The sequence below is a fragment of the Schistocerca piceifrons genome, chromosome 1 (genome assembly GCF_021461385.2).
Source record: "Schistocerca piceifrons isolate TAMUIC-IGC-003096 chromosome 1, iqSchPice1.1, whole genome shotgun sequence".
NCBI lineage: Eukaryota > Metazoa > Arthropoda > Insecta > Orthoptera > Acrididae > Schistocerca > Schistocerca piceifrons.
In genome coordinates, this window is record NC_060138.1 from 974687886 (window position 1) to 974701613 (window position 13728).

The following is a 13728-nucleotide window of genomic DNA, read 5'->3' on the forward strand; positions in this document are numbered from 1 at the left end:
TAGGTGTTAGGGCCACTTCACAGCGTTGGTGTCGAATCGATCGGTTGCATTTTCCTATTTCAAGCGTGGGATCCTGATCAGCACGAATGGCAGTATCCCTGAACGTTAAACTACATTCTCGGTACGCCCCGCCCCGAGTTATCTGCTGGATAATCTTTTCTTACATGCTGAGGGTAGTTGACATTACTTCTACTTACTTCATGCGGTTACGCAGGAATATTAAGCATTTGCGTATCCAAGCACATACTTCCCAGCAGTATATCTGTATGGCGTCGCTTGGTATCCCATAAGTCACTAAAGAGCAACAGGTTTGACTAAAGCAGGATTCTATTCATTGACTTGAAGTCTAATTACCAACTTGAAGCCTGAGACCGAGACATTTCTTAGCTGTTCATCTACACATCGTAAATACCAAAGGCTAATTTACAACATCCTGGCAATCTTGGACAAAACACTGGCGATGTATAGCAGGATGACTACTATATTCCAAGCAGCGGTCCATTTTCTCTTTTCTGCAGCTGCTGGGTGCAGATAACAACAGAATTTGCGTTAAATCCGTCCTCCGGACGTCGATAGCAGATACATTGAACTGAACTACAACACTTTGGTTGGCAAAAAATCTCTTACAATCATTGGTGATGCAACAAACTATTTTTATTGCCTTGCTTTTCAATTTACATTTCCGCTTGGTCGTCTGTCCTACATACGATTCTCTTTCGGGTGCTGGCAAATGTTTGATGCGTTCAAATCATGACATTAATAAAAAATATGTAAGTTAATTATAGCCATTTATATCGCTATTGATATCAAATGTTTTCCGAGTGCATGTATTTCCCGGCTTTATTTATTCGTCAATGCACTTACTACGTTTCGGAAATAAAGTGAAGCGGTAATGAAATTAACATGGGTTACTGCGGGTGGAAGTGCACTCTTCATTATTAATCCATTCAGTTTCAATTTATTATTTGATTTGGGAGCTGCTGGACGAATATGTTATCTGCCTAAGCATTCATCCTTTTTTAAACATGTATCGTCAGTATGGAAAAAAGGAAAGCTTCAAGGGCGTATCTTTGGCTAAGACGTACTACGTGATTCGAAATGTAGAATTTTCGTTTATATATATAAAGACACGTGATTCTTTCAATTGAAAGAAAGCAGTTTCAAATTTATCATTCCGTCGTCATTGAGATCATTAAAATCAAAGTGCTAGTTCGAACTGGATGGACGTAGGAATCGGAAACTATACCCGCCTCTAGTAAGCTCCTACTGCTTTCCTGTGGTTCTTTCCTCAAGGTTGCAGTAGACGAACATATTTAATCCAGTTAATATATCCCATATCTGAAAGGGACGTTGTCACCAGATTACAAGACGTATATCAGTCTCAGTACGGTCCATCCATGCCTGAAAAGACCAGTATGTTAAGTAATAAACACGTTAATTCACTCTGATCAACCAGAACGTGGTAACCACCTACCTAATAGCCGGTATGGGCCATCTTTGGCGCCGATGACAGCAGCGATGCGTCGTGGTGTGGAAGCAATGAGGCCTTGGTAGGTCGCTGGAGAATACGGCAAGAAAAGAAAAATGAATTGATTGTTGGTGTTGATAACGATCATCCACCTTTACCTCCTCTGCATTACTGCAGATGGCGTGTCACTGACCACATTTGTCCTGTGCATGCAGTACACGTGAGGCGCCTAGTTGTTTTCACTGCACTGTGTGTAATACGAAGGTTTTACTATAGTTCACTATTCTGCTGTCTTCAAGTTGATGTCCTCAGCGCAGAAAACAGCACACAGGTCGTAGGTTCTGTATCTTGCTGCTGAAACTGACTTTTAGCGAGGTTCTGTTATGAAATAATGTATCACTTCTTTGGGATGCCACTCACGTATTTTAATATAGCCACACGAGAAGACTACATGATCTTAATACAACACCTTGTGATACAGCAAAGTACATGATCAAACACAATGCTTACGAAAATGTATCTTTACACTATTTGTGGCACGTGTCTATGCCTTATGACTACCGGAGTGAATCTTTTAATACTGAATACTGGCGAACATATCCTGCCACAGACAACATGACTGTACATCTCGACTGCTTAATCCAGAGTGACGAACAGGAACTTAAATAAAAATTGGAAACACATCCTACGACAGACAACATGTCTGTTCTTTTCGACTGCCTAATCCAGAGTAACGAACAGCACGAAACACTTCGCGCGCCGTATCAGAAAAGGCGTGACCCGAACGCTTCCGAAGTGCTTCGTCTCCAATTTCGTCAGTCTTTTGTTTTTGATTTAAATTGTTTTTAATAATTCTAAAATGACTGATTGATAGTCAGCTATTGAGAGATATTTATCTTAAAATTCATTCCAATGAGTACTTTAACTAATAATAATAACTATACTTTAACATTTTGGCGCCCTTGCTCCGAACACAGCAGCCAATCACAGAGCAGTAGCATTATGCAGGCGGTCTTTCTCACGCGAATGGTACCGAATCTAACATCTGTCACAGGTACCTCACACCACATTTCATCGTCTATATACTTCTTGCTTCTCCACTGCTCTGGGAACAGCCTCTTGGGTCCTAATATGATGGCTGAGTAAGCCAGAAATATTAGAAGCAAGTTGGCACCACATCGGCACACACAAGTCAGCTAACTCCCGTAAATTCCTGGGAGTTGGGGGGGGGGGGGGGGGGGCGATGAAATCTGACGCTACGTTAAATCACATCTCAGATATGTTCGATCAGGTTCAGATCTGACGAGTAGGGTAGCCAGCACATCAATTGGAACTCGTCACTGTGTTCCTCGAACCTCTCCATCACACTCCTGTTCTTGTGACACATTATCTTGTCGAAAAATACTACAGCCGTCGGGCTACATGGTCGTCATGGAGGGTTGTATGTGTACTGCAACCAATGTACAATACTGCCGTCGGGAAACACGATCGGCATGAAGGAGTGTATGTGGTCTGCAATCAATGTACGATACTCGTTGGCCGTCATGGTGCCTTGCACGAGCTCCAGAGGACCCATGGATGCTCACGCGAATATTCCCTGGGGTACAGTAGAGCATCCGCCAGCTTGTCTCCGTCCTGCACTACAGGTGTCAAGGAGTTGTTCCCCTGAGAGACAAGGGATTCGCGCTCTCCCCTAGGCATGATGAAGAAGGTATTGGGATCATCAGGCCATGCAGCGCTCTGCTACTTGTACCAACATCCAGTGCCGATGGTCGCGTGCCCATTTCAATCGTAATTGCCGATGTCATGGTGTTAACATTGGCACATGCCTGCCTCGTCGGCTGCGGAGGTCCATAGTTAGGAGTGTTCGCTGCTCTGTGTGTTCAGACACACTTGTACTCTACCCAGCATTGAAGTCTGATGTTACCTCCGCCACACAGTTGGCTACCTGTCCTGTTTTACCAGTCTGTCCAGTCTATGAAGTCTCACATCTGTAATGCGGGATGGCCGGAGAGCCCACGACGTCTCGACGTGGTTTCACCTTGGTTCCGCCACGTCTTGAAAGCACTCACCACAGCACTCCTCGAACACCCGACATGTTGTGCAGTTTCCGAAATGCTAACGCCGAGCCTCCGGGCCATCACAATCTGCCTCGGTCAAACTCAGACAGATCGCGCTCCTTCCCCACTGCACACACGGACAGCACGCTCACTGATACTGTATGCACCGTGCGTCTGTCTGAGTAGCAGCCATTCCTTGCGAGGTGACGCTGTTATCGCCAGAGCCACTTTGTATCGACAGTATATTGGTGGTCATAATGTTCTGGCAGATCAGTGTATTAACACGTGGCACTTAGTAACACAAAAATTCAGATTCCAACATTTAACAAAAAACACCCTGCGCAAGGACAGTGATTGTAACTATTAATATTGTTGCCTCCGTCATTTAATTTTAATGTAACTATTACAAGCAACGAGCTCGTCAGGCACTGCTGCATGAAGCTTAAACAATAACGGCAGATGTTGTTACACTGTGTGTGTGTGGTAGGGGTAAGTTATGACACGAAGTGCAGCCAATTAAGCGCTAATCCAAAATGTTTGTATTTTTCTTACATTGTTAGCATTATTATAGAAACGCCAAATTCTTTTACAAACTACTGGTAACCAGACATTTTCAACAGTTCCTGATACATCAACTTCAGCTTCATTATCAGAACTGCAGTTGCTGCTAATGTGATATTTATCAAAATTTGTGCAATAATCGTCAACCTATTCTCCATATGTAGTGCAATGAAACCATTCTGTTGGTTTCACTGATTTGAAATACGGATCAGCATACTCAATACAGAATCAGTCATCGTCTTCGTCAGATGAGCTCTCTCGTTACACATTTTTGTTATGTTTCTTTGTCAGCGTGGTGCTAGATTTCTCACTGTTGGGTTCGATCAACACGCGAGTGTTACGGACATGTTTCGTCAACTCAAACGGAAATCCCAAGTGGGAAGACGACGTTTCTTGCGAAACACTACTGAGACCGCAGAGTAATTCTACGACCGCCAGTATATATTTCGTGTAACGACCACGTAGATAAGATAAGAGAAATTAGGGCTCCAAGGGAGACATGCAGACAGTTATTTTTCCCTCGCTCTATTTTCGAGAAGGATAGGAAAGGAAATGACTGGTGGTGGTACAAGGTACGTCCCATCTTGCACCTTACGGCGTCTTGTAGAATGTGTATGCAGATGCAGAAGTAGATGTTGTCTTCTCCCTTCCTTGCGTCATGAAATTTATTCCGTAGTTACTGGCTGCCTTTCTCAGCGAAGCATCAGCGAACATTTCTTTTTCCACTTCGCTACATGTTCCTTTCGGCACTGTGGCTCCGTTTGTCTTGTTTCTCTAACTACTCATGCTGCCTTCACAGTGAACACACATAATAATAAACTGCACATGACATGGGGTATTAAGTTATCTGAACTGTCGGTATAATTTTTTAAATTATTTATAACCATCCCAAATAATCAGTAATAAGAATTTAGCGATACAAATTTGTTAAATATTACTTTAAAAACTGCAGATCGTGACCGATCACGGAGCTTCACGTCACTCAGTTGTCCCTGTCTCAAAATAAATTCCATAAACCACAATATGAATTCAGGTACTATTTGAACAAAACCCAAAAGAACGTTTCAGAAAAAAATTTCAAGAATAACAGACAAGGACGAATGAACATTTGGTTAACACATCAGTTAAGGCCAGCAAACACACCAGACCACAACAAGCAATGAGTAACAATAAAAACAATATAAAATGTAACATTTACGTAAATTATCAGATGACTGTTTGAATTACATAACAGCTGTCTTAAGAAAAGAGGCCGAGATTAGGAACAAATAACTAAAAGTGGAATAAGGTAGAGCGCAGATGTCAGCAAAGCGAGAATGCATCAATGCACGTAGACTGGTTTTAAATTATCATCATTGAGGCTAGTTGTATAAAAGAACGTGTGTATAAAATTTAAACAGGATCGCCCATAGGTCTTAAACTAAAACAGCAGATAGCAGAACTGAAGTTACATAAATCCTGAATACTCGATACAAAACATACACTGAAGCGCCAAAGAAACTAGTAGAGACATGCGGATTTAAATACAGAGACAGGTAAACAGGCAGAATACGGCACTGCTGTCGGGAAAACTTATATAAGACAACAAGTGTGCGGTGCAGTTGTTAGATCGGTTACTGCTGTTACAAAGGCAGGTTATCAGAATTTAAGCGAGTTTGAACTCGATGTTATAGTCGGCGCACACGCGATAGGACACAGCATCTCCGAGGTAGCGATGAAGTGGGGATTTTTCCCTACGACCAATTTAAGAGTGTACCGTGAATATCAAGAATCTGGTAAAACATCAAATCTCCGAGAGCCTGCAAGAACGGGACCTACGTCGACTGAAGACAATTGTTTAACGTGACAGATGTGCAACACTTCCGCAGATTGCTGCAGATTACAATTCTCGGCCATCAACAAGTGACAGCGTGCGAACCATTCAATGAAACATCATCAATATGAGCTTTCGGAGGTGAAGGCTCACTCGTGTACCTTTAATGACTGCACGACACAAAGCTTTACCGCTTGATGACTAGAAACATGTTGCCTGATCGGACGAATCTCGTTTCAAATTGTTTCGAGCGGATGGACATGTACGGAATGGAAACAACCTCATGAATCCATGGACCCTGTATGTCAGCATAGGACTGTTCAAAATGGTCGAGTCGCTGTGATAGTGTTGGGCCTGTGCAGTTGGAGTGATGCAACACCCCTGTTCCGACTAAATACTACTCTGACAGGTGACACGTACGTAAGTAGCCTGTCTGATCTCCTGCTTCCATTCATGTTCATTGTGCATTCCGACGGGCTTGTGAAATTCCATCAGGACAATATGACACTCCACACGTCCATTACTTCTACAGAGTGGCTCCAGGAACACTCTTCTGAGTTTAAACACTTCCACTGGCCACCAAACTTCCGAGACATGAACATTATTGAGCGCATCTGGAATGCCTTGAAAAGTGCTGTTCAGAAGAGATCTCCACCCCTCGTACTGTTATATATTTATGGACAAGCATGCAGTAATGATGGTGTCAATTCCCTCCAGCACAACTTCAGACATTACAGTTCATGCCGCGTCATGTTGCTTCACTCCTGCGTGCTCGTGGGGGCCCTACACGATATTAGGCAGGTACCAGTTGTTGGACTCTTCATTGTATAACAAGCACAAATAAGATTCATAATTTTTTAATTAAGGGATGGCCAAGTAAGGTCATCCTTAGTCTTCATTATGGCATTGCAAGAACCCAATTGATGCCCACACAAGGAACAATGAAAGTACTCGAATACAGCCGGGATTAACATTTTGAGGAGAAAAGTCTCTGGCCTCCCATTGCAGCGGTACAGTAACATAGAAGACCTTTATTAAGATTATATCCAGTTATTTGCTTCCACAAAGGAGCTGATTGTCCGTACCCCTGGGAGCTTGATTTCTACTCCTGCTGCTGCTTAAAATTTCCATAAACGGATTTAATCTCGGTTAGTATAGCTGCACTACATTGAAGATCATCACCTGACTGCATGATTTCAGCGGACTGCTGATCTCCACTAAACATACGATTCAGGACATCAGCCAACTTGTTCTCACTACCATTTAGTGTTTTACTGCAAATCAGAAAGCTGAATTTCGAACTTCCCATCTGGCCGGGGTGGCCGAGCGGTTCTAGGGGCTACAGTCTGGAACCGCGCGACAGCTACGGTCGCAGGTTCGAATCCTGCGTCGGGCATGGATGTGTGTGATGTCCTTATGTTAGTTCGGTTTAAGTAGTTCTAAGTTCTAGGTGACTGATGATCTTAGAAGTTAAGTCCCATAGTGCTCAGAGCCATTTGAACTGCCCATTATGCTGCCTTGAAGAGCATTACAGATCCTAGCCAGTATCTAGCTTAGTGTCTGATTGTCTGTTTCTAATAAGAAACCTCTGTGAGCTAAGAAAAGAAATATTGCGGGGTGAGATAAGACTTCCAATGCTTTCACTCGTATACGGGTTATTTACCTTCTGTCGCTGAAAGAGACCTCGATTATATCGCGACCAGTTGAAGATCTCAGAATTCTTGTAATAAGACTGCAACCACCCCAGAGTTTAAGAATAAATTGACGCATAAAATCCGGAATGGTTAACGCGGAGTCATTCCTATGAACCTGCTTTAACGCTTCAAAATCAGACTTCTGGGTATCCGACCACTGAAATAGTTCTCCATTACGCCGAAGTTGGTTTGAGGAGGTGGTCAGCTGGCAGTTGGGTCAACTTCATGAAACGTTACTCACATAAACTGTGCAATTCCCATCTTATCCCAAAGAGGCTGAAAATTATAAAAGTTCTACGTGCCCTCCTTACTTGTTTTAACGCCAATAGCTGAAACTGGACGACCCAGGAAAGAAACTCGGCACGGACTACATTAATCTTAATAGCTTTCGCTGTTAATTCCGCCTCCACATAGCTGAACAACACCTGCTTAAGAGGCTGAAGATACTCACCATAGGTCTAGCTTGAACAACCACATCACGGGGGTAATTATATACACAACTGAACTTCAGTTCGTCCAAGACGTAATCAAGCAGGCGTTATAGGATTTTTGTACCAGATGACAATCCAAAGGAAACTCTGTTGCGCTTAAATGTAGAGATTTAAATTCTTCAACTAGAGGTAGGTTTGATTATGACCCAAGACATGAAATAGCGCTTTCCAGAGAATGAAGTAAAACGCAAGTGAAGGTCAGGCAATGGCACTGACTCCAAAACTAGTCGGTTGGTACGTAAGTTCGTAACATTCTTCCACACGTTTAATCGATAAACCGCCACACATAACAGAGATCTTATTCATCAATAATATATACTCATGCACTATTTACAACAGCCTACCAACGCTGTGGCAACTTTTCGATTCCGTGACACGTGGTTTTGAGACGAAGAACTAGTGGAGCCATGATTGGAGAGTATTTTAATCCGGAAAGGAAGTTCCTTGAAGGTTGTTCTATAGAGAGCCGAAAAGATGAAAATCTGGGGGTACAATGTCAAGTGAATGTCATTGCGGAATGACTTCCCAACCCAAATCCTGTACAGTGTTTTCCAGGCGGGTGTAATCGTGGAGTAGCGTCACTTGACGCAGTCTTCCTGGTCATAGTTCTTGATTTCGTCTGCAAGACGTTTCAGTTATTGACAGCAAACGTTAGGAGTGGTGGCTACACTTCGGGGAAGCGATTCATACTACACCACACCACATGCATAACATTATCTTTTGTGGATGCGCATGTCTTTTAGGGGCAGTTTCTGCTTTGTTTGGGTTCTAGTATTCTCTTCTTTTCGTTACGTTACCATCGGGACATCATTTTTAGTGACCAGTAACGAAATAAGGAAGCAATGGTCGGTGTTGCCCACGAGGCAATCAATTACGAGCAAGCACAGATGCACAAATGGCCACTTGCTATTTTTGTGATTTTTTGATTTTTGGCATAGAGCAGGTGGTACCCATGCAGGATATTGTATGTAAATGTCGCACGATGGTGGAGTGATCACAGTTCTTCACACCTGTTAGATCTCGAGTACACCGACGTGCATCATTTTCGATTAATACGTTTTAACGATCTTCATCGAAACCCGAAGGTCTTACTGAGCGTGGAGAGTCAAAAGGATCCTCCTTAAAATGAGAAAACCATTTTTCTGACGTAATCTGTCCAATGACATTACGCCCACACACGGCGTAAATGTTTCTGGCTGGCTCCGCTGCTGCCATCGCTCTACTGAACTCAGGAAGACGGACAGCCGAAAATATTCCGACTTCTTCATTTGACACTCAATTTTCTAGCGTACACACCTTCGTTTACTATATTCAAATGACAAAACTACAATATGTGAACTCAAACAGCAACAGTGAACTACAAATAAAAAATGACAATCGATAAATAGTAACCGAAATACCAATATGCATCACAAAAATCCTACGAATTTGTGCACCAACCTAATACTTGCTAATTAAGCGCTCTGTAGTCCAAGAGTTGCCTCTAGTCTTCACCATTGCCTTTCCGAATCAAAAACATTGCCTCAGCATACGGAAAAGTGGAAGACCACATTACTATCTCAGTGAACAACTAATTGGCTAAAATTGTTCAAATGGCTCTGAGCACTATGGGACTTAACATCTGAGGTCATCAGTCCCCTAGAACTTAGAACTACTTAAACCTAACTAACCTAAGGACAACACACACATCCATGCCCGAGGCAGGATTTGAACCTGTGACCGTAGCGGTCGCGCGGTTACAGACTGAAGCGCCTAGAACCGCTCGGCCACACTGGCCGGCGAACAACTAATTAGTAAACTTCCTTAACTCATTCATTTTTGGCGACGATAATTGTTGAGAAGCGTGACGCACCGGATTCTGTCTGGCGAGATGTATTTGTACTTGACTTTGTTGGTTATACCCAAGGGCTCCGTCAAAACTTCATGAAATTCAAGTAATGAGCTTAAAAAACGTTGATCTACATCTTCCCGAGATGCGGCACATCAAACTGGACATTACTCGGATCGGAGCTATTAACTGAAGGAAGTTAACGATGACTATATAATTGAGAGTCCTTAACCAGATGAAATTTAAAGCAGACATGTTTCCGGAGTAGTTTAAGACACAACCCGTTTTGCCTATGATATCGTTCCGCAGTAATAACTCAGTAGGCTAATACTGGGCAACAAAGATTTTAATAGGTCATTAGAATTGTTGGATTTTTAAATTAACTCGTATCACCCCCAACAAAGGTAATGACTGACCATTAACAATCAGAATTGTTCGTTCAGTTGTCCTAGAGTGAAAAATTTACAAGCCTTGCTCTTAGTAAGGTATCCCAAGTAATTAAGCAAGAAAATAATGACACCAGAGTCCAATAACACACAGTTCATGATTAAGGGCGGCATACGTAAAAGCTAAGGAAGAGTTACTGATTCCACTTTACTAATGACACTCATTTAGTGACCACCCTTTTCACCCTCCCCAACTAGTTTGCAAAAACTATTCTGTTTCCATACGCTGTATTACACCAGTATTAATTTTACACAAGTTCTGTACCCGATTTATTAAGTGATCAGAATGAGCTTGCACCGGAAATAAGTGGATCTATGAAGGATAACTATCCTGAAGCGTAAACCCTATTCGAAAATTGCGAATACGGTCATACATCAGTAGTACCATTTACCAGAAACACCACATGAAAATTTGTGCCGGTTCGGGACTGGACCTTTAACCATTTCGGCTGACCGTGCACGCCTCCAGCACCAATCCAAACCTTCACACGTCCTACTGCTTCATCCGATAGCGGTCGAACATTATTTGATTCCCACATGGGGAGACAAAGTGTTTTGCTCGGTAGTTTGCCTTTGCTTTGGCATGAAACATAGTTAGTGCAGTTTGTGTAGTTCAACGCAAATAGCTTTCAGTCATTCATGCAAGTATAGTTGTAGACTGTCATAGCTGGATTGGGAAAGAACCTGAGCTACAGCGCTAATAGAAAGCACTGAACGTCACATTCTTACAGAAACTTAAAGCTGGCTAACGCTGGAGATACGCTCACCCGAAATTTTCACAACGGCCCTAACGGTGGTCATAAAATATAGTTGGTGCTGGAGTGTTTATTGTTGTCAGTAGTAGTTTACCTTCTAGCGAAATTGAAGTTGATAGTTTCTCTGAGTTAACATAGTTGGAGGTTGTATCTGACAACCGGAATAAGTTAATAAGTGGAAGCTTTTTCCGACCCCCTACCCCAAGCCCCCCGACTCACACGATTCAGTTGCTCAAAAATCAAAATAAAATTTGAATATCACCTCGATTAAGTAACCCACTCATAGAACTAGAGCGGGTGGTAACTTCAATCTACCTCGATACATTGTGTTAAAACACATGTACAAAGCCAGTGGCAGGAATAAAACATCGTCAGAAATTGTACTAAACCCTTTCTCCGAAAATCATTTTGAGCATTTAGTTCAGGAGTCCATGCGAAGTGTAAATAGGTGCGAAAAAATATTTGACCTCTAACCGAAAGTAATCCTGAGGAGATAAGGAGCACTGTGACGTATGCCGGTATTAGTGATCAGAAGGTCATTGTCGTAAAATCTAGCTCCACCAAAAATAAACGCAAGCGAAGTTGTTAAACACAGTTTTGAGAATTCCTTCACAAGTGAAGACGAAGCAAATATTCCACTATTCCAATTATTAACAGCTGTCAATATATCTCCGAAGTAGATTTCATCGTTGTAGAAAAGCAGTTGAAATTACTTGATGAAGGTGAGTCTTCCGTTCCAGATAGTATAACGATTAGGATCCCTTCAGAGTATACTGAGATGACAATCTCATATTTAGCAATCATATACAACCACTCAGTCGACGAAATATCCGGAACAAACGACTGGAAAGTATCACAGATCGCACCAATAGTATAAAGTAATGGTAGAAAAAATGTAGGAGTAATACGATGAATAACAGACCCATATCACTGACTTCGATTTGTAGTAAGATTGTGGAACATATATCGTGCTCGAACGTTGTAAATTACCTTGAAGAAAATGGTCTATGGACATATTCAGAATTAGTCGTTCTTGTGAAACATAATTAGCTCTTAATTCGCACCAAGTAGAGAGTGCTATCGACAGAGAATCTCAAATTGATTTCATATTTCGAAAGTTCCAGAAGGCTTTTGATACCGTTCCCCATAAGAGACTTCTAATCAGACTTCAGTTGTGCTTCTGGAATCATCATTTCCTGCCAGGAAGGTCATAGTAATCGACGGAAAATCATCGAGCAAAACAGAAATGATATCCAAGCTACCACAAGGAAGTTTTAAAGGCCCTCTGCTACTTCCAATTTACGTACACGATGGACACAGTCTGGGAAGCCCTGTTAGATTGTTTGCACATGATGCCGTCGTTTACCGTCATTAGAAGATCAAAGTTAATCGAAAAATGATTTAGACAAAATATCAGTATAGTACGAAAAATGCCAATTGACGCTGATTATCGCAGTGAATAAGATGTCATCCATATCGATATGAAAATAAGTCGTTAAATTTCGGTTACACGATGAACTAAAGAAATTTAAGGGATGTCAGTTCAAGTAAATACCTAGGAATTACAATTACGGATGACTTAAATTGGATATACGACGTCGATAATGTTGTGGGGAAGACAAACCAAAGATCTCGTTTTATTGCCAGAACACTCAGAAGATTCAACAGCTCTACTCAAGAGATTGCTAACAGTTCGCTTATCCGTCCTCTGCTAGAGTGTTACTGTGGGATGTGGGATCCTTACGAGATAGGATTGACGGAGATCATCGAAGAAGTCCGAAGAAGAGCAGCTCGTTTTCTATGAGCGCAAGATAAGAGAGAGAGTGTCACGGATATGATAACGAGAAAGGGTGGCAATTATTAAAACGAATTTCAATCACCAACAGTCTTTTCTGAAAGCGAAAATATTTTATCATCGCCAGCTTACATAGGAAGAAATTATTACCGTAAAAAATAAGAGAAATCAGAGATCGGACAGCAAGATTCTTATGTTAATGTTTCCCACGCACTGCTGGAGACTGTAACGATAGAAAAATAGTCCGAAGGCCGTTCGAAGGCAGCTCTGGCTGGTACTGTAATATGAATTGCGGAGTAATATGTAGATGTAGATTTAGATATAATTACATTGGCATATTCAGCTGAAAAAGTTCATTGATGCAAGGGAAACATAAAAAGAAAATCTAACCAATACATGGCGCTGTAATGTTCAGAATATACACACCAACAGACGCGCAGCTCACAACTTTCCCCCTGTACGCTTCCGAGACGCCTAAAATGACTGTTTCTGTGAAGGATGGCGCGTTGCTGGTAAAGCTCCTTTACAAGAACGGTGACTTATTCCAGCAGCCGTGCAGCTGTTCTACGCACTCATGGGTATAAAAAAAGGCATTTGTCTATTTATCCGATGTCTCCTAAGGGTCTGGAGAAAATGAGGGAGGAAAGCAGCTAACCCCCACGTCTGTCGAAGATGTGGCCACTATATTGCTGGACGGGTCGAAGGGTGTAGTGCCAACATGTAGTGGACGGAGCTTTGAACATGGCTGCGAACTAGGTGCGTACTCTACCTGTACAGGAGTTGCTTCCTAATGACCCGCCAGCAAGACGAACGATAT